Source organism: Ictidomys tridecemlineatus, chromosome Y (assembly GCF_052094955.1).
Source record: "Ictidomys tridecemlineatus isolate mIctTri1 chromosome Y, mIctTri1.hap1, whole genome shotgun sequence".
NCBI classification, from domain to species: domain Eukaryota; kingdom Metazoa; phylum Chordata; class Mammalia; order Rodentia; family Sciuridae; genus Ictidomys; species Ictidomys tridecemlineatus.
The window spans coordinates 19,433,193-19,454,717 of record NC_135494.1 but is presented as its reverse complement, the minus strand read 5'-3'; the positions used below and the strand labels follow the sequence as shown (position 1 = coordinate 19,454,717).

Sequence of the window (21,525 nt, the reverse complement as noted above, 5' to 3'; positions counted from 1 at the left end):
TCTCTCTCTCTCTCTCTCTCTCCTCTCTCACTCTCTCTTTAAAAAAAATAGGGCCAGGTTCACTGGTTGAGTATCCCTAAATTCAATCTCCAGTCACCGCCCCCCCAAAAGGATATCTTGGTTATAATCTCCTGATAACAATGTGTTATATAGAAGATCCACTTTGCATTGATATAAAATTTTGAAATTTTAACACAGGGTAAATCCTACACAAAAAATCACATGTCTTGAAAGGAAGTCACTTTTTCTCCCCTGGGCTCATGAATGCTAGGCATAAAATATTTACATGCTTAAAATTTTAAAAAATATATAAGTCAACATTTTTAAAGAATGTTTATTTGATAGAATCAAAGAAATAGTCGTGATATGCCACATTCATTAAGTTTGCTTTAATATTTCTCATTAAACAGTAACCATCACTTATTAAGTACTTACTCTGTACCACATACTACATAAAATGCTTTATGCTTTTTTATAATTTCATTCTCAAACAGCAAACTGATGATCAAGAAACAATAATTATTTCCAATTTATGGAAAAAGAAACAGTGAGAAGTAACCTGCTCAAAGTCACCCATTATAGCTGAAATTCAAACACAGCAAGGCGCTCTTCAACATCATGCTATACAATCTCAGAAAATGAAATGTGTGTACATACATGTTCAGAACAAAATACATTGACCATGGGACTGGGGCTGTAGCTCAGTGGTAGAGCCCTTGGGCTAGGCTCTGGGTTTGATCTCTAGCACTATAAAAATTTATTTAATTAATTAATTCAATATGTTCCACTATGAGGTTTTGGTGGAACCAATTAGGGATAATTAACTTACTACATTATATATGTCAAGGATAAAACTTTATGGTAGTTAATTTCATGCTCAGCATTTGGTCTAATGTTATTCTGGATATGTGTATGAGGGTGTTCTGGGTGAGATAATATATGAAGCAGTAAATTGAATAGAGCAGACTGCCTTCCATCAGTGTGAGTGAACATCATCCCATTCTTTCTCCCCACCCCAGGTACTAGGGACTGAATCCAGGAGTGCACTACCACGGAGCCACATGCACACATGCCCCTGATTTTCATTTTTTCTATTTATTTATTCATTCCATTCATTCATTCATTCATTCATTCATTTGAGACAGGTTCTCACCGAGTTGCCAAGTCTTTATATTTGCCATTCTCCTACCTGAGCCTCCAAGTCACTGGGATTACCAGCATGCTCCAACCGCACCCTACTTATCCAATTCTTTGAAGGCCTGAATAGAGCCCTGAATAAGAAAGAATTAACCATGCATGACTACTTTACAGTTTGAACATGGCTTTTTCCAACTTTGAGTTTTGCACTGAAACATCGGGTCTGCCTACTTCACCAGTAGGAAGGCTTTCGGCTTCCAACTGGAACTACACCATCTGCTCTCCCAAGTCTACAGCTTGGTTACTAACCCAGCAGAGGGGATTTCTCAGCTACTATAATCGTATAAGCCAGTTCCCTATATGTCTATGTATATATGCACATCATGTTGGCTCTGTTTCTCTGGGGAACCCTAACACAGAATTCTTAAGGTTCACCCAAGAAATTTTCCTAACAGCCAGGGAGAATAGAAAAATAATGACTCTTAACATTTCCCAGTTCCTGTCTGAATCGTGTAAAAACATATGGTTTGTTCCAATCATGACTCTTATCACCTACTAGTCATTTGAACTTGAGTAATTCACTTAATCTATCAGAGACTCATTCATTCATTTGCTCCTTTAATTCAACAAATACAGGCAGAATGCCTTTTCTGTGCCAGGCACTGAAAAGACTGGTTTAGTCACTGGAAATACTGGGCGAGGTACTGAAAGTATCAGAGTAGATAAGATAAAGTCCTCAGCCTTTAAAAGTTTGATGTAGTGAGAGTTGAGGGCAATTGATAGAAAAATCCACATTCAAAGTGGAAGAGTTGTAAATGTGATTCATTAAGCATCTGCACCTCCTACTCTACCCTACACAAATCATGTACTTCTGGCATGCTTAGAAGACTATTTCATGCACAGATTATATCCAAAGTGTACTATGCCCTCATCTTCCCTCTTGGGAATGGCTTTCTGTAACTGTCTCCCTGCATTATGTCCCAGTGCCTTTTCAAAACTCTTGTTAGCTACCTCAGCCTCTCAATCTACTCCTACTCTAAATTACTGAAGATTTTATTTTTAATGTTCTTCATTAGCATTTTTTAGAAATGAACTATTACTCATCTGTGTATATAATATTCTGCTAAGCTTCAAAAGGCAGGGTATGTTCTTTTATTTCTTTGTTTTATGCAATACAATAACCACCTTTCCCCCTCCCCCCCCCCCATGTACTTGTATGGAACTAGGAATTGAACCCAAGACCTCATGCATGCTAGGCAAGTGCTCTATCACTGTGCTACATGCCCAAACCTGTTTGTTTTAAGGCAGGGTTTCACTAAATTGCCAATGCTGGCCTTGAATTTGCAATCCTCCTGCCTCAGCCTATCGCATAGCTGGGATTACAGGTGTGTGCCACTAGGTTCTGCATATTCTTGCCCATTTCTTGAGTAACAGTAATGATTTTCTGTTGTTGACTCAAGCATGAGAAACTGGAAAATCGCTTCATTTCATTTCTGATTTTTCACAAGCTGCACGATGAAGAAAATACTTTATAATGGAAAGGTTTGTATAATATTTTTGGTTTCTAAGTAGAAAATTTTAAAAACATAATTATGATAAGGAAATGAATCAACATATATTAATGAGAATAAAAATCTCCTGTTTCTGACAAATATCTAAAAGTACTCCTTTATGTAACAATTCTAATCTATAGTCAAGAACTAAATAAATCTTTGAAAAATGCTTAAACCATTTACTACTTGCAGTTGAAATGTATTGATGATATGTGGTTAAAGAAATGAGCACTAGGAAAAAATGCAAATTAAAAACAACTTTCTAATTTGTAGAGGCAATGGAGAAATGTGATTATGAATCAGGCTCCTTATAACCACAAACTTGGTTAGCATTCCTAAGGCTCAGTTTCCTTTTCTTGAAAATACATAAATTAGAAATTTTTTTCACATAGAAGAATCTATTATTAGTGCATTATAGTCATACACAGTGTGCTGACATATTCATTTTGACATATTCATAAATGACAATAACATAGTTTTGCCCATTTCGGTGCCCAGTCCTGCCCCTTTCTTTCCCCTGATCCTCTTTCTCTAATCTTTCTTCTATTTGTTATTTATTTTTTTAATTGATGAATTATAGTTATACATAAAATTGCAATACATTGAGTTATATTCATACATGCACCTGGAATAATTTGGCCAATTCCATTCCCCAGTTCTTCTTCCTTTCTCTCCTCTCCTCCCTCTCTCTTGGTCCTCTGCTTCTACTCTACTGATCTCCCTTATATTTTCATGAGATCCCATTTTTAATTTTGTTGTTGTTGTTGTTGTACATGGACAAAATGGCTTTACTTTATTTTTATGTGGTGCTGAGAATCAAACCCAGTGCCTCACACATGCTAGGCAAGCAGCTCTACCAATGAGTTACAACTCTAGCCCCATGAGATCCCATTTTTTTATTCTGTTTCCTCTTCAGCTTCTGCATATGAGAGAAGACATTTGACCCTTCACTTTCTAAGTCTGGCTAATTTCGTTTAGCATGATGTTCTCCAGTTTCATTCATTTATCAGCAAATGACATTTTTTTCATTCTTTCTGATCCAGTAGAACTCCATTGTGTGTGTGTGTGTGTGTGTGTGTGTGTGTGTGTGTGTGTGTGTGTATCACATTCTCTTTATCCATTCATCATTTATGGGCACCTAGATTAGTTCCATAACTTGGCTATTATGGATTATGCTGCTATAAATATTGGTATGCATGTATCAGTATAGTAATTCTAATTTTAATTCTTTTGGACAAATACCAAGAAATGTGATAGCTGGGTCATTTGTTGTGTTGGTTTCATTCCTAACTTTTCAAGAAATCTCTCTATTGCTTTCCAAAGTGGTCATACAAACAAAACAATATATAAGTGTACCTTTTTCCCCACATACTTGCCAGCAATAAATTAGAATTTTATTTATTTATTTATTTATTTTGGTACTGGGTATCTGCTCCCGCCTAAAAGAAATTTCTATCTAATGGCTGATAAATATTTCTATCTCTGAATGACAATGTCAGGTGGTAAGTACTGACTTTAGAATGGATCCCTAAGAGTGGCTTAGTGGTGCACACCTGTAATCCCAGTGACTTGGGAGGAGGATCACAAGTTTAATGCCAGCCTCAGCAAAAGTGAGGTGCTAATTAAGTTAAGCTGTGTATAATTGCTGTGTCTGGATGATGCTGGATTGAAACAGGCTGTGTATTCAGTTGTAAATAGACCCCTGCTGTCCTGCAATAGAGCGGCTCCTGCTGCCTCGGGTGCCCCTCTGGTTGAGCTCTTGGGGGGATTCCTGGAGAGTTCCAGTTGGTTGGTGAAGTTCCTGTGGAGGGAGTTCTGGTGGGGTGTGTGGTGTCGCTGGAAGGGCCAAGTGGGTGGCGTGTGTGTGAGTTCGGAAATAAAGTTTGTTCCTGCTTGAGTGGCTCGTGATTTGTGCCCAGCCACACTGTGGCAACCTTTCAAAGTGTATAACTGAGTTGCACAAAGCTTTGCAACCATCACCATAAATTCCAGAATACATCCATCACCCCCAAAATAATTTGTTTTACTCAGAGTCCAAAGATCATTGCATTATCATAGCCTTTTAAATATTCAAATTTATCAAATACTCACTTGGACTTTGCATAGTTCTGTGCTATTAACCATCTCAAGATTTGATATTCTGTATTCTGTATTCTTTTTTTTTTCTTTCCTTCCTTCAAATATCTTCCAGATTCTTCAGGGCAAATGGTAAACACTTAAGAATGGGTCCTAGGTACTCTAAACAGACTCAGGAAATGCTTTGTTCTTTTGATGTATGGCACATCATCTCAAAGGAAATGAGACTGGTAATTTTTACAGAGCATATGTAAAACCTTCAGCTAAAAGCTTTAAAAAGTTGTTTATTTTGGAACCTTTTATAAAAGGGGGGATTTTTTTTTCTATTTCAAGGTTAAATAAAATCTACAACTACACAACAGGTTCCTAACAGGTTTAAAAAGAACCTAAATATTTTCATATAAACAGTTCATATAGAATTTTTAAAGTCACTCACCAAAGCAGGAAACAAATTTTCCAGTCTGTGTTTTTTAAAACATCTATTCCTTAGTCTCTTGCTTTGCTTCTATTTTAATTTGTTGGAACTAATTTTACCTAAAACGAGCAAAAATGCCTATTTTCTATTTTATGCCAACATTATCTGGTCTCCAAGAGGAAAACTCTATTTTAGTCATGTTTGGATTTTTTAAATAGCATCCTCTAATATTGACTTTATTTATTTATACTTATGTGGTGCTGAGGATCAAACCCACTGCCTCACCTCACCAGGTGAACGCTCTACCACTGAGCCTGCATCTTCTAAACTTAAGAGTCATTATATATACTTTTAATCTTCTGTTCACGATTACTTATTCTTTAGTAAAAATAGGTTTGAGTATTCATAAGCAAAAGTACTCATGTAAATTGATCTTCAGAATACACAGTTCAAATAATTTGAAATGGTTATAGGTTTGTTCACTACAAAGAAATTAAAAATAGTCATAAAACTAGAAGATAGCCTTTTTTTAAGTGACTACTTCTTTTAGTTAAAACCAAAAAAATTTTAACCGAACTAGGTATTTGCTGTAAAAACTTAATTTTATTAATCTCTAATGAAAATCTCCAAAATAAAACTATTTTAACATAAAATTTCGTATAATTATATTTTCCCTAGGAAAAGGCCCTAATAAAGTCTTTGAAAATCTATGACTCTTTGTACTCCCTGGATTTTAATATGTTCTATTCACCCCCAGTTTCTCCAAGTTAATAATCATAGGATTGCTTTTAATATAGACCAAAATATACAAAATTTATTGTAAGACACTATATTTTTTTATTTTTTATTTATTTTTATTTTTTAGGTGTAGATGGACACAACACAATGGCTTTATTTTTATGTGGTGCTGGGGATGGAATATAGGTCTTGCCCATGCTAGGCAAGCGCTCTACCGCTGAACTCAATCCCAGCCCATACATTTTTTTTTAAATAAATGAATGAATAAGCTGATTTTTAAAAATATTTTAATATCTTACCTTCTGTTGGGCTATTATTAACTATTATAGTAGCTCTTACCACAGAGTTATGGTTATCATGCAAGGCTTCACTATACTTACCTAGACTTGGTAGATTAAAATGCAAATCTTAGATAGCACAGATATTTTGCATTTGGTAAGGTAATCATTTATCCTGTATACATAGTCATTTCCTAGATATTTGGTTCTTTGTTTCAAGACCATGGTTTTAGGGGGTGTCAATGAAAGGTTGAGTGGATAGCTGCAAAATAATCATCTCCGGAAAGCTTGACTTTTTTCCCATTTTTTTATTGGTGTATTACAGTTGCACATAATGATGGGACTTTTTACATATTTCTACACACACACAATATAAAAGTAAAATTTGGCCACAAAAAAACTAGATTTAATACTTTTCTTCTGAATTGAATTTATTCTTTTTAAGCTAGTCTTATAAAGTTTACCCTTTTAAGCTAGTCTTATAAAGTTTACCCTAATCCTTTCTTAGGAATATAATAATATAAAGAAATAATTTTTCAGGCTGGGGTTGTGGCTCTGTGGTAGAGCACTCGCCTAGCACGTGTGAGGCCCTGGGTTCGATACTCAGCACCACATAAACATAAATAAAATAAAGGTATTGCATCCAACTACAACTAAAAAATAAATATTAAGAGACTTTTCTATGAGTTTATAGAATCTCACATTTCTGAGGTATGTATTTCTAATTAAAAATACAATTTACCCATTTTATTTTTTTAATATTTATTTTTTAGTTGTAGTTGGACACAACACCTTTATTTCACTTGTTTATTTTTGTATGTGGTGCTGAGGATCAAACCCAAGGTCTTGCACATGGGAGGTGAGCACTTTACCGCTGAGTCACAAACCCAGCCCCAAATTTACCCATTTTATTATTCCAGAATTTGGAGAAGTAAGTGCTGCTTTATGTGGTCATTGGTATAACACTTAAGAATAATTCTGGGGGCTGGGGATGAAGCTCAGCATGTACCGGGTCCTGGGATTGATCCCTAGCATTGTAAGAAAAAAAAATTATTTTCTGTAATCATAATAACTTTCAGTAGAACAGGTTTTGGAGCATCTCCTTTTATTGGGTTAAACTCCTCTAAGTCTAAAGGCTCATTAATCGGTTAATGAGAACAGAACTAGCAACCAGGGTTATTATGAGGATTTAGGAAATTATACACATAAAGGCACAGCAGACAGTAAGGGCCATTAGTAGCCATTGCTTTTCTTGTAGTTGCTGCTGGTATTTTATCAATTCTATTATTTGCAATGCTTATATGGTTAACTCACTCACATGACCAAAAACACATATCATCACAATATGGGTCTCATATTAAATATTTCTTGCATATGTGATTACTTCAGAAAGGAGGAAAATTAAGTGGTAATTTCAAGTAATCAAAAGCCCTATTCAGCTGAAGGCATCGTAGTACATATTTGGAAACTCAGTTACTTGGGAGGCTGAAGCAGGAGGATTCTAAATTCAAGGCCATGTGGGCAACTTAGTAAGACCCTGTCTCAAAATTTAAAAGACAGAAAGGGAAGCTGGGGATTTAGCTCAGTGTTAGAGCACCCCTGGGTTCAATCCCCAGTACCACAAAAAAAAAAAGAAAGAAAGAAAGAAAGAAAGAAAAACACAAAGCCCCATTTATATACAAATCAAAGGAGAGTGAATACATTAGGTAAAGTATTTAATGCAGTGTGATTTACATCAAATATTAAGATCTGGTGAATGAGATTTTAAAATTTGGTCAGACACATAGATGAAAAATAATGTATAAGGTCAAAAAGTAAAAAAAGCAGGTTTAGCTTTAAGAGATTAAAACGTTTTAAAAGCATGGATTTATTCTAAACACATTTTTAAAAACCCATAGTGTCACTTTAAGAAGCCTATTATAAAAAGTTACTTAATAGCAAGTACCCGTTTATGGTTCATGATATGAAGTAACGTTTTTAAAATCTTTTTGCAGTGCCCAGGTCTAACCCGGGGGAGTTCTCCCCCTGGGCTACATTCCCAGACTATTTGTTTATAAACAGAATCTCACTAAGTGGCCTGGCCTAGCCTCAAATTTGTAATCCCCTTGCCTCAATAGCTGGAATTGCAGGCCAATGCTACACACCCAGCAATACAAGTTAACTTTAAAGACCCTGATACATAATTTATTTTCTAAATCATCAATGCAGGCAAACATTCTAACTTTAACTTTTTGCCTTCAAGCAAAATTGTGTTCTACTTTTCATAACCCATTTGTAAAGATTTCCAGAAAGTAGCAATCTGGTAGCAATTTTAGTGGTGTTTAACTTAGTGTCAGAGACTCTGACGCATTTTGACTATACATCAACTTAATGGAGCAGAAAAGTACAGGCCAAACCCTTGGTAATGGCTATAAGGACTGGGAATATAGATCAGAGCACGAAATTACCAGTCTATAGGACAGATCAAATCAAATGATTTTCAACACATTTTAATTCCAATTTTAGGGTGGCTCCTGTCTAAATTTTGTTGAGGATTCTGAAGATGAAGTTAGTGTTCTATGAGAAAAGTGTTGCTATGTATTGATTTTAAAGCCATGGCTGACATGGGTAGACAGAAAGAGGGACTGACTTGTCAACTGTCTAAGTTTGGTATATTACATGTGGTACAAGGCACATGAGTCTCGGCATCAGGGGCCTGCAATCTCTTATCTTCACTCTGGCTATACATCTGATTCATCCTTCTCTCTCTGTGAAAACTAGTTCCCCCATCACGTGCACCCAACCCTACTCTGTTAATGTGGCAGGAAATATTGCCCTTTCAGCTCCTGAGTTGACTGTCAGCGGTAAAATCAGTAGGAGAGACTAAGTTATGGTTCTTATTTGCAAAGAACAGAAAGAGCCCCTTAATTTAAACAGAAAAGACATTTATTGGAGGAAGTTGTTTGGGATCATCAGCTCTGGACACTTCTTGCCTCCTGCAACTGAACTCTCTATCCCTCAACCCTCACTTTCTGCCAAGGAACTCTCAACTCTACCATGGCAACCATGAATAATCTGAGTCACCTCTGTGTCACTCCCTCAAAATTCAAACTCCAGGTTGAAGCCTGGGATTAGTAGTAAGGTACTAAGACCCCAGGTCTATACTCTCCCTATTTATAGAGGACAAATTCTCAGAAAAGAAAGTTAATCAGATAATCTCAAAAGACTTCTACTCCTTGCTGTATTTTGCTTGACAGAGATCATGTAACAGGACCATCTAGCTTAGAAACTGCAGTCAGAAAGTAGAGTGAGGAACCAATTCAGAGTATGAAAGTTTGAAGCTGTAGGTAAGCCTAGAAATAGTCAGTGGATACCCGGAAGCACAGTTAAAATTAGGGGATTTAACATGACTGAGGCCAAAGAGCAAGAGAACCAGAAAGAACTGAAGCAGAGAATAAACCAAAATATGATCTCAAAGTAAATGCCAAGAGCAAAGTCTAGACTACTAGAAAACAGTCATGGAGCTGAGAGGCATGGCAGGCACAGGATGAAATTCTTTGACTGTGACCCAGGTAGCAGCCACAAAGTTAAAAGCTAGAAAAACAACAAAAGAAGCAAGATGATGGGGTACATTTGATGATATTCATTTAAGATTGCTGGCTGTGACATTTATTAATTGTAAAAATGTTTATCAACATCCGTTCATTGTCAGACATGTATATGTGTGTGTGTGTGAATATATATATATATATTTCCATTGATGATTCTCTTTGCCCAGTTGAGGGAAAGTTAAAACTATGATCCATGAGCCACAGTCCTTGAGGGAAAAAAGATACCAAGTGTTGAGAAATGGGTGGCTTACCGTATTGTTTCACTAAGCTTGGCACCATGAGTCTAACACTCAAGGAAAAATACCTTACTTTTGCCTGATCCTCCAAATCTTTGCTTAGAGGGGTCCTCATATTCCTCCTAATTGGGCTTATGAACAATCTTGGCAAGGCCATGGTGCTACAGATAACTTCAGGCACCAAGTAGACTTGAGGAGATCTAGTCTTTGAATGGTAGAAGGGGTGGTAGTGGGGATGGGTGTTTGAGAGCAGAGGCATGCATATTGCATGCACCTTGTGCAGGGCCACAGGCTTTCTTTCCACTGTTACTAGGAAAAGAAAATCATCATCATGGCCTCAGTGATGGAAGCAGCAGCAGATCACTCACTGATAGAAAGAAGTTTATCTTAAAAAACATTTTTTTTCCTGGCAGAATCACAGGTTCCAGGGTGAATATGGGCATCAGTTCAACTTCTAATCTTTTAAACTTCCAGCCAAATTATTTTAAACATTAATAAACTTAAATAAAACATTTTACTTTTCTAGGGAGCTAACATATCTCATAAATTATTTGTTTAAAGCTTTCCCCTGGTTTTCTTACCAGTCAAACTTTTCCCCAGGCATTTCTAGACAGGTCCCTTCTCACTCCTTCACACACATACAATACCAGACCTCTATGTCATGCAGGAGAGCAACACATAGGGTCAAGCATCTTCACTTGTCCATTTCATAAGTAAAATAAAAAGATTTTCATTAAAAGTAACATCTAGCATATAAAATTCAAATAAGACTTTACCGATTCTGTCCCATTAAAAAATAAATGTTTTATATATTCCTGGAAATAAGTGAGCCATTGAATGTAAGATACTAAACTTTCCAGGTTTTTTTACAGACTAAAACTTGGCACTGGACAATGATTATTTGAAAAAGGAAAACAGGAATTGAAGTAATAAACAAAAACAAAACAAAACCAAAAAGATGAGGGTGAGGTGAAGCAAATTCAAGTCAATTTAAACTATAACTTGTAGGTGAGATTTTGACACCACCTTTAAATCTCCATACAGAAAAAATTCAAAGCTGGATAAACTAGTATTGTAAACTTGATTTTTTGAGACTGAGAGTTTAGGAAAACAAAAATATTTCTACTCTGGCTATAAGTTCAGAAAGACAACAACTCAAGGACTTTATTTTCTTGTTTTAAAAATATGTCTACTCAAAAATTTTAATGTCTAAAACATCAACGGCAAATATAGTTTTAGTAATTAAATGAAGCACCTTGTCATATTACATGTGCCTTTTTGTTAATGTGGATGCCTATGCTTACTTTTGGTTCATTTAGTGAGCTGAAGAATTTTATTTTATTTTTTTACCTCCTTAAGTTCCTAGAATACCGGAATACTGACCCAGATGATTGTGCTATTTCATGTTTATCGAAGATGATTCTGAATTTCACTAAAACCACAAAGGAAACCAAAAGTCCCACATTAATAGTCCCACCAAACAGGAAACAAAAAGCGGAAATTAAGAGCTTGACAAGACAGAAGTGACTTCAGCAAAACAGCCTCAAAGTTTAACCCATCTCCACCTTGACTTAACCCTGGTTCTTTACCCTGGTTCCTTCCGGACCCTTCCCATTCTGTAAGGCAAATAGGAAAGGTGCATGGGTTCAGATAAACACAATTCTAGTTGTGGCTGCTCTGCTTTTGAGGACCCAGCCTCAGTTTCCACAGCTGTCGAGTAAGGTCATAATACCTGTCCCTCACTGGGACATTGCCAGGATCACATAAGAATACGCTGTCCCAAGATAAGCGAAAGCCACCAACTTGGGATGGTTGCCAACAGGACTCAGCCTGGTTCCCCTCCCGGCAAAGCTGGTTCGACCTACAGTCAACAGGAAGCTCCCGGGGCAGGGACAGGATCCCGGCCTCGGAAAGAGGCCAGACGCGAACGTTTTTGGACGGCGACCAGGGCGGTGAGGAGAGTGTGAGCAACGCCTTCCTGGCTCGCACGGCTGGGCTGAGATTTTACTATCCACGACAAAGAGTGCGGAAGCATAGTACCGAGAAGCCAACAGCCAACCAAGAAAAACTCAACCCTGCTCTCCCCCACCATAACAAAGCCCCAAAGCCCTCGGCACGACGGCCCCAGAGCAGAGGGGCAGGAGAAAAGGCAGGGGGACGGAATCGGCGCGCCCCATTCAATCGTCGCCGCCGCAGCCAAACCCGCCAGCCGCGGGCCCGAGGGTGGGCAGCGGCGCTGCGGGCCTGCTCCGCGGGTGGAGAAGCGCCTCCTCCTCACGCCCCCTCAGCCTGCACCGCCCCGGGAATCCGCCCCGGACCCCGCCGCCATGTTGGGTCAGGAGGAGTGACCCGGCCCCGCCGCCCACCCGGACCTCGGCTGAGCGGCTCTGGGCCCGCGGAGGGGCGGGGGGCGCCGGCGCCGGAAGGCGCGAGAGTCGGGCCCGCGCGGCGCGAGTTCCGGTAAGCGGGCGGTAGCGCGCAGGTAGCCGCAGCCCCCGCCTCGTGCCCGCCCCCACCGCGGAGCGGAGGCAACGTCCGCGGGGCCCTCTCCCTCTTCCACCTCCTCAGCGCTGGGCGCGAGGCGGTAGCGACGACGGCGGAGCCGGCCCGGGACTTGTTACTTGTGGAGGAGGGAATTCCCGGGCTCCCCACCCCTCGGCCCCACTCTCACCTCCTCCTCTCGCGGCCCCGCCCCCTCCTTAGTGTTCGCCACGCTCCTGAAGACCACGCTACCCCCCTCTTCTTCCTCTTCTCAGCTCTCAGCAAGGCCTCAGGACAAGTGCCCCAGAAAGCTTCTGCTTGGGCTTTGATGGTTGCCTTCACATCTCTGGTGGGAGGCAGGGGGAAAAAAGTCCCCCAATTTATTTTCCAGTAAACCTCTTGCTGTTCTCACAGGAGACTCAGCTCCTTGGCAGGGAAGGTCCTGGGTTTCTTGGGTCTCACTGCACCTCTGCCCTGCCTTTGTCTCTGAGAGGATCCTGACTGCCCAAAAAGGGACAATGCCTGGCTATTCTTCTGACACCTCTGCTCACTCGGCAGGGGAGTCAGGGCAGGTGGAGTCACCAGAGGAGCTGGATTCAGCTTCCCTGGAGGAGCAAAAGGTGACCAGAGAGGGGCAGACCCCCAAGTCCCTGCCCAGGATCCCCACCTGCTGGCTTTGGTGCTGTCCATACAGTGCCCACCAGGAGGCAGAGGGGCTCCAGGCTGTGAGTGGCTGAGCTGGGTAAGCAGGGCCATGCCTGTGAGAGGACTGCACCCAGCCCCAGTCACCTGCTTCTTGCTCAGGGAGCCTTCGCCCTCTCCACGGAGGTGATGTGAGCCCAAGGCCCCAATTGAGGTGGACAGGTGGGGCACACAAGGTAATGCAGGTGAGGTAGGCGTCTGCCTTCCAGCAATAACTCTGCAGGGACTGCTGCTTTCTTAGTGCCAGGAGAAGCCCACCCAAGTCAGCCTGTGTCAGCCAAGAGGCTGGGCCTGGGCCTGGGCCCCACGCAGGCCTGCAGTATTGTCAGGCAGGTGGATGCCCTTTTGCCCTTCCTCATGGTTGCACGCCCCCCCCCACCAGAGCACTCCCCACTGTGAAAAAGAGAAGTGAGATTTAACTGTTCATAAAGCACCTGACTTCCCTGAGTACCTCCAGGTCCTTCCACTAGCCCTGAAACATGGGCTGCTGTCCCTTCATTGGGGCCCAATGACCTGGGCTAGGGGAAAAAGGTCCAGGCTCCCTTCTCATGGAAAGCCCTGCTTTGTACAGACCCAAGCACACACACCAGGCAGTCACTTTGGGTCCTGGTGTAAGTTCGGATCAGTTCAAGTCCATGTGTCCCACGGCTGGTCAGAGCCCTGGGCCAGGACCGTTCAGCCAGGGTGGGGAATGAGGCATTGTCACCCCAGGGCCCCTCTTTCCTCTTCTCCCCAACCCTGGTGTACAATAAAGTGTCTGTTCTTACCAAAGCCCTCTTGCTTTTCTTACCTGCTCTTGGGATCAGGGAAAGGGAATGGGAGAAGCCAAGGATCCTGAGGGAAGTTTTGGGGTGAAAGCTTAGAGTGCAATATGTGGACAGGATTCCTGAGGGTGCGTGCTGGCTGGCAAAGGAGCTTGGGAAGCCACATGGATTTATTTTCCTAGGAATTGCTCTAAGGTATTATCAGTGCACACACCTGTGGCTACTCCAGACACCTAACTCCTGTGAGCTTTGCAGCCGTTCTCTGAGGGAGATGCTTTTGATCTAGATGTTTCCAGGTGAGGAAAATGAGACTCCATCTGATGTGAGGATAGTGTTTGGTGGCCTTTTCCAGGGCCTTGCACATTCCTGTCCTGACTGCCAGGGAAAGCCATACCTGTCAGCTCATCAAGGGTGGGGTACATGAAGGCCTTCTGGGGGGTGGGGGTTAGGGACTAGGAAGCCGTCAGTGTCCAGAGGTCCCAGAGCAAGGGCTGGAAAGGCAGGGGACTCGGGGTACTGGAGAGGCAGGTTGGCCGTGAATGAGCTGAGTTCTGAGTTCCAAACCATCCTTGATTCAGGCTGACTATCTCTTTTGGAAACTCCTGTGGAAGGTGAAGATGAACTACAGGATGTGACATCACCTATTTTCTCAAATTTCTATCCCAAGTACTTATTTATTAAGCATCCGCTGAAATGCTCAGCACCAGGAACAGAATGAGCAGGTGGCAGGGGAAACTCTTCTCCCTGCCTCCTTCAAGATGCACAGATATTTGAAGAGCCAAGATGTCTGGCTTCGGATAGGGCCTCACCCCTGCCCTGCCACACTGGTCCAGAAGGATGCTGCTGTGTGACTTTAGACACACTCAGCCAAGGTCCCTAAAAAAGACTTCCATTTTCTTCCCCTGCCATAGACAGGAAAGCTGTACCAGGAATAACCACTAGGTGGCGGAAGAACCTTCTTTCCAGATCCCAGCCTGTGTCTGGCTCCTCCTCACCACTTACTCCTTTGTGGGTTAGTTTATTTATTGAACAAACACTTATTAAGCACTCACCATGGGCAGCCTCCCTGTCAGCCATAGATACATAAAGATACGTAAATCAGCCCCCACTGTTCTGAGTCTTGCCAAGGTAAGAATCCACCCTGTGACTCCAAATCTCCCCACTTGTCTCTCAAACAGGAGAATGTCCCAGTGCTAGAAAAGTTATTACTTGTATAGTCATACATGCTTTTGGCTGAAAGTAACGCTTTGCTCTGGGGTTCTAGGGTCAGACTCCTCAAGTTCAAGTTCAAAGGCTGGTTTGATCTCACATTTCCTGGGAGACCTTGAAGAAGTTATTTAATTCGTCTGATCTTAAATTTCCTAGTATGTAACGTTGAAATAATGAATATATTGAATGAGATAATCCAACACATTATTGCATATTGTGTTCCAAGTTAGCCAAACAATTAAAACAATGATTTTATTACATCTCACAATTTTATGGGTAAGAAATTCTGGCAGAGCTTGTCTGAGCAACTCTTCTAGTAGCAACTGAGGTCATTCAGTGGTATTCAGCTTGCAGAAGAGCTGGTCTGGAGAGTCCAAGGCAGCCTCCCTTACATTCATTCAAATGTCTAGCCCCCTCAGAGGAAAAGACTGGGAGCCTGGGTTCAGCAGGGAACATCAATCAGAATGAACAGAGTGAACTGGTTCCTCCAGCGGAGTTAAACTCTGGTGATCAGACTTCTTATCTCAACTCCAAGTGCCCAGAGAGAACATTTCGAGAGGCAGGAACTGCATTCCTATCATTCCAGCTGCTTAGGAGGCTGAGGCAGGAGGATTACTGGAGTCCAGTAGTTCAAATCCAGCCTGGGCAATATAGTGAGATCATTTCTAAAAAACAAAATCTCCAAGAGGCAGAAAATGAAAACTGCCAATTTCTTAAGGTCTGGTCTGGAAAATGGCACACTGTCACCTCCACCGTATTCTATGGATCATAACATCTGCCCGGAATTAAGGGGAGGGCACACAGAATTAAGGAGGGGGGGCGTTGGCTGCCCATGTAATGAAGCTGTTCTAGGGTGTTAGGGATCTTCCTCTTTGGTCATTGGCATCTGCGTGGAAGCCTTCTCCTTGGACCCACAGAACTGGAACATACAAGAGGTCTGTTCTGATGTGGAAGTCAGTGGGTAAATGTGGGTCCTGGGTGGAGGAAGCAGGTGATAAGGACATGCAGGAGAACATGAGAGACTTCTTCTGCCTCATGTTTGCCCTGGGGTTAGATGACACAGGTAGTTTGAACCATGAGTCTCTCGCCAACTGTGGACAAGCCACTAACCCTCCGAACCTGCAATTTTCTAATCTGTAAAAGGAGGTTGACAATAAAATCTCTTCTTGGAGGGTATGCTGTGAGGAATAAACACACTCTTTCTTGTAGTACCTGCTGGAACACCGTATAGAATTCTTCCAAATGGTAATACAAGAGCTGCTCGTTAAACATTACCCTCCTCTCTTGCAACCCCTGGGTAGGTTCATGGGGCCTGCTTCACCCTGGGAGCTCCGTCAGCCGTGCAATGAGCCAGGCTCCTAGAACAGTTTGAAGACATTTCAGTCTGAACCCGAGAAACCAAGGAAGGAGGAGTGAGAGGATCCCCTTTCCAAAGAAAGGGGTACTCAGAGTGTGGGGGGGCAGTCTTCCTGATCCTGAACACTATCCTATTCCCCCCAATAGCCATAACCACACACCCACAGGCTCATCCAGCTCCAAGTATAAGGGACTTGGGCCAAGGTTGAAGTATTTCACAGATTTCAGTAATGCAATGGTTTGTTTTTTGAAGAAAAGTCCCCAAGAGTAGAGTCAAAAATCCCTAATTAATCTCCTTTTGCCCTGTGAGAGCTCTTTGTTTGTTTTTACTTGAACAAATTCTATTTTTTGTTTTAGAATTTTTTTAAAAAAAATTTAAAAGTGGAGTATATCTCTCTTGAATTTGAATAAGCAAATGCCTCTTCTAACCAACAGAATATGGTGGAAGTGAAGCTCTATGACTTCCAGGGTAGATTAGCAAAAGCCACGCCACTTGTATGCAGTGTTCTAGGGATACTGGTTCTGAGGGAGACCAGCTGCCACGTCAGACCCCGAGACTGCACATAGAGGCTGTGTGTTTACAGGTGCTTAAGTTGGCCTCTTCAGCCGAACACTCAGTAGACGACAGCCAGTGTCAACTGCCAGGCACATGAACATGCCTGGTGAATGTTTAGACCAGCATGGCTTTAAAAGTTTGGGGTCCTAGTTTACATGTGACTGCAGCTGCATGGAAGATTCTAAACAAGAACCGTCTTATGGAGCCCTTTCTAACTTCCCAACCTATAAAATCATGAGCCAAAGAAAATGGCTCTCAAATTTACACCACTAAATTCTGGGGGTAATTTGTTTTATAGCAGTAGTAACCAGAATGTGAAATTGAGTGATCATTTGGTCAAGCTTCTCATATAACAACTTATTCCTACGAGTAAGCAAATGAAAACTAGGGACAAGGTCTGGGTTTCTTTTTACTTATTTATTTATTTTTATGCGGTGCTGAGGATCGAACCCAGGGTCTCACACATGTGAGGAAAGCGCTCTACAGCTGAGCCACAGCCCCAGCCCCAAGGCCTGGGTTTCTTGGCTCCCAGTCCAGTGTACCACACTGCCAGGTACTGACAGGAAGGGTGCCAGTCCTCTCTCACCCTGTCCTCCCTCTGTTAATTACATGTGCAGGTATGAATCTAGTAGTCTGAGTGCCTAGGATTGTGTTAAACACATGGGAAATACACAAAGAAGGATCAGGCCGGGCAGGGGTCTTAGTCTCATGGAGGCAGTCACATCTGACTTGAAGTACCCCTCCCGTGGCATAGCCACCAGTGCCAGACACACTGGCTTAGTGCCAGACACACTGGAGGGAAACCTGGGAGAAGGGGAGAATGTCTGTCATTCAACAAACCAGCAAACCATCATGAGGATTACTCTGTGCCAGGCAGAGTGTCAGCAGTGCAGCAGAAAGACGGAGTGAGGGTCTGTCCCCAGGCTTCCAGGGTCAGAGCTGGCTGGATTCCAGTCTCTCCCTTCCTGCCCAGGGCTGACCCATAAAGGAAGGATTCCTGGGTTTCATGAGCAGCCAAGAGGATCCTGAGTTTGGTTTGCATCTCCAGGCAGCTGCTTCCCATTTCCCCAGGACACTGCTGGAGGGGACCGGGCCCACTAGGACTAATGAACTACTCTAATGGAATGAACCAGTTTTACTGGAATTTAGTCTGGGTGGGAGGACTCTGTACTTTTCTAGATGGAGAAATGCTGAGTGCCAAGAAGTCTTGCCAGCTGGGACCTAAGTTAATGTGTGTGTGTGTGTGTGTGTGTGTGTGTGTGTGTGTGTGTGTATGTCTATGTGTGTGTCTGTATGTGTGTTGGGTGGTGGAGGTGATTTCTGGGCCTAGGCTGGTCTCCAGCCCAGCAGCCTTGAGCAAAGAGGCCCCTTGGCACCTGGGTCCACTCTGCTGGCCCTGGTCCTGTGACTTCCACAAACTCTGTTCTACATGCAGAGGCCACATGGGTCCCCACATTTTTCTCTGGCCTTGGCCCAGCTGCAGCCATGGCTTTGCCTTTCAGGTTCACTGCAGCTGCTTGGGCATGTGCCTGTGAGCTGGCTCCCAGGTTCTTTCTAACCCTATAACTCTAAGGCCACGGTTTATGAGGCCTTAAGTCCTGGTCCAGCCTGAAACTGTGGTCTGTATCCTTCTGGCCTCTTCCCTTTAGGAGCTGGGCCATCAGAGGATGTGTTTGGAGTTACCCAGAGCCCCTAATACAACTTCAATCCGATTTTCACAATAACCCAACTGTACCTTCAGTCCTCGGCCACAGCCATCTTAGCTGACCTTCACAAGGCCTGGATGACTCTGGGCAGCCCTTTAAGGTCAGGTTCTCCTCGGAGCCCTTATGGGAAAGCTTTCATTTGATTTGGAACCTGGGGATCTCTGCAGGATGCCTGGAGGTGGGGTGGGAGGACCACAGGCTCCCAGCCTTCTCCTGCCTACCTTTCCTTTCTCCCTCCATGAGAGGACAACGTCATGGCCTGGTGATGATGTTTGATAAAGAAATCCAATTAACCAGAAGAAGAGGGAGCAGGGTATGCTGGGAAAGGGTGCTGGCTCCTTGGCCTGGACCTGAAGGAGGAGGGGTTGGTCCCTGGCAGGAGCTGCAATGCCAAAAGGGGGAGGTGTGAGTGCCAATGGCTACTACCTTACTCAGGAGGACGTGGGGGCTGCTCCTTGGCCTGGAATCCCTCAAAGCAAATGCGGCCAAAGAAGGAGGATAGAGAGGAGCTTAGATGGCTCCTGTCACCCCGAAAAGAGGCTGAGCCCACATAAACCCCCCCACCGTAGAGAAAGAGGAAGTGTAAATGGCTTTGATTTCAGTCTCAGTTTCCTGCAGGGAGGGTCCAGCTTTAGTATTCAGAGAGCAAGGACCTTCTCTGCAGGGTTCTGGAAAGGTTTGACATCTTCCATCAGTGTCATTCTAGAATCAAACATTATCCTCTCTCCTTCTCTTTGGCAGTACTCCTAATCCTGGGGAGGGAAACCCACTGCAGCTGATACATTAGTGTGAACTGACTTCCAGGCAGATGCTGTTCCCTATAGCCAGGAGAAACAGGGTGCCCAGGATAGGAAAGTGGTGAAAGGTGAGCAATTCAATTTTCCAACTGTGACTGCTTGTGTCTTGCCTAAGCCTCTCAGTTTTCAAGATCTTGGAGGAACGGACAGAACAGAGTCCTGGATGATAGCCTTGTGTTGGGTTCTAGGATCAATAGGATGCCCAGGATTAGCTGCACTCCATACCACAATAGTCCCTTTTTCTACCCAACCATCACAGTCCCAGGAGAGGGTAAGGTCTAGGACCAGGCCACCAGAGCACCACCAGGGGGCAGCACCCTCCCACCCACAATAGGCTGGCATCCAGCAGGCAGGCAGGGGGGCTCTTTCCATCCTGGGGTTTGTGTTTTCAAAGAATAATATGACCTCACACACACACAGAGCAGATGGGGACAAGCCCCGTGATGCCTACTGTAACATACAGACTCCCCTAGAAAAGCCCACAAGGGCCCAGAGAACAGATTAGTCCAGAGCTCTAGAATAAAACCTTCAGCAAGTGGTAAGGCCTTCTCTGGAAGCCTCTCGTCTGAGCTAGCTTCTCCAGGAGCTGACCAGGAGTCTTCCTCTTAGTGCACCTGTACCTGACTGCCTATTTTCCTTGGCTGCCTCTGGTTATCCTACCCCCATACCAGCTTTCCCATCTCCTTCCCTTCCCTCCTGGCCTCCTTTCTCACTGGCAGTGTTCTCCTTCCACCCTCTCCCCAGGTGCTCATCACCAGCCAACAGCACTGGGAAATGGAAGCTGACTGGGCAGAGGTTTCCTGGGGAGGCTGTTTAATTCAAGGATATATGTCCAGTGCCTGGAACAGCTTTTGGCAGGCAGTAGATGTTCAATAAATATTTGTTGATGAATAAGTAAATCAGGTGTGGGGTACTGTGATGGACTTTCTTCCCCATTCCCCACTCTACCCCCGTCATCTTGTCCCTTTTCTCAGAATGACCATCAGCCAAACAGAAGAATGGAAAGCAATGAAGAGACTACAAGGGGGTTGCCAGGACATAGTCCAGAGGGGACTTTACAGTCATCATTGCAGTTAACTCTTTGATATCCACCCAGCAGTTTTTCCTTTTGCACTCTAGCTCCAGCTAGTCCTGGGTCTTCTCTTCCCAGTCAGGTTTGGAATAGTTCTTTTCTCCGCAGCAAACTCAAGGCCACCTAAACTCTAAAATGCAGACATTAGGTCTGAGGAGGGGAGGGACTAGGTACCAAAGGATGTCAGCAAATGTCTTTTTCTGACTACAGAAGGATTGTAACCACCTCCCCTGCGTATTAGAACAGATCATCAAAATCCCCATCCTTTTGGTTTTTAATCTCATTAATGATGTGACTTTTGCTTATGAAAATCCCATACATTTGTTCTGGGCTTCTAACCTTTCCTGAGAACACACACACAAGCCCTTGTCTTGTTCTTCCTGGTATTCTAGGTCCTGCCTCATCTGGAAATTGGATGGTGCACAGTTGTTCAGGGCAGGTGTATCCATCCGTTTCCATTTCTGCTCTAAAATCCTCTGCATATCACCCAGATAGACATGGAGGCTGGCTGAAGCTGTGAAGGAGAGCTTAAAGATGTAGAAGAGGTTCTGGGCTTAAAAACAAATAAAAACAAATGAATCTGGAAATTGCTTTTGGGACAGGGCCAGCAAAGTCCAGTTGGTGCCTAATATTTGGGGTATGACAGCTTCTCAATCACTTAACAAACAGGTTCTGAAAGGCAGGCACTGTTGGTGCTATCAAGATGAAAAAGCACAGTGTGGCCTGGAGGAGCTCAGGTCAGGGAGGGGCAAGGAGACAGAACCACAGGACAAGTCAAACTACAAGAAGTGAAACAATCATAGGACCAGGACACAGTCACAAGCCACTTTCTATGTGCTCTCTAGGGAACTGTAAACCA

General features: G+C 43.1%; 1 protein-coding gene and 1 pseudogene across 2 annotated transcripts in view; both read left to right on the top strand.

Annotated features, from left to right (window-relative positions):
- The window catches only part of LOC144372089 (mitotic checkpoint serine/threonine-protein kinase BUB1-like), a 205,918-nt pseudogene that overhangs the window by 75,021 nt on the left and 109,372 nt on the right, over positions 1-21,525 (top strand). The gene's annotated exons all lie outside the window — the stretch shown is intronic.
- The window catches only part of LOC144371884 (tyrosine-protein kinase Yes-like), a 203,004-nt gene continuing 193,866 nt past the window's right edge, over positions 12,388-21,525 (top strand). Inside the window, exon 1 of the mRNA XM_078035193.1 lies at positions 12,388-12,483. The gene's annotated coding sequence lies outside the window, so the exon portion shown is untranslated. The remainder of the gene's footprint in view (positions 12,484-21,525) is intronic.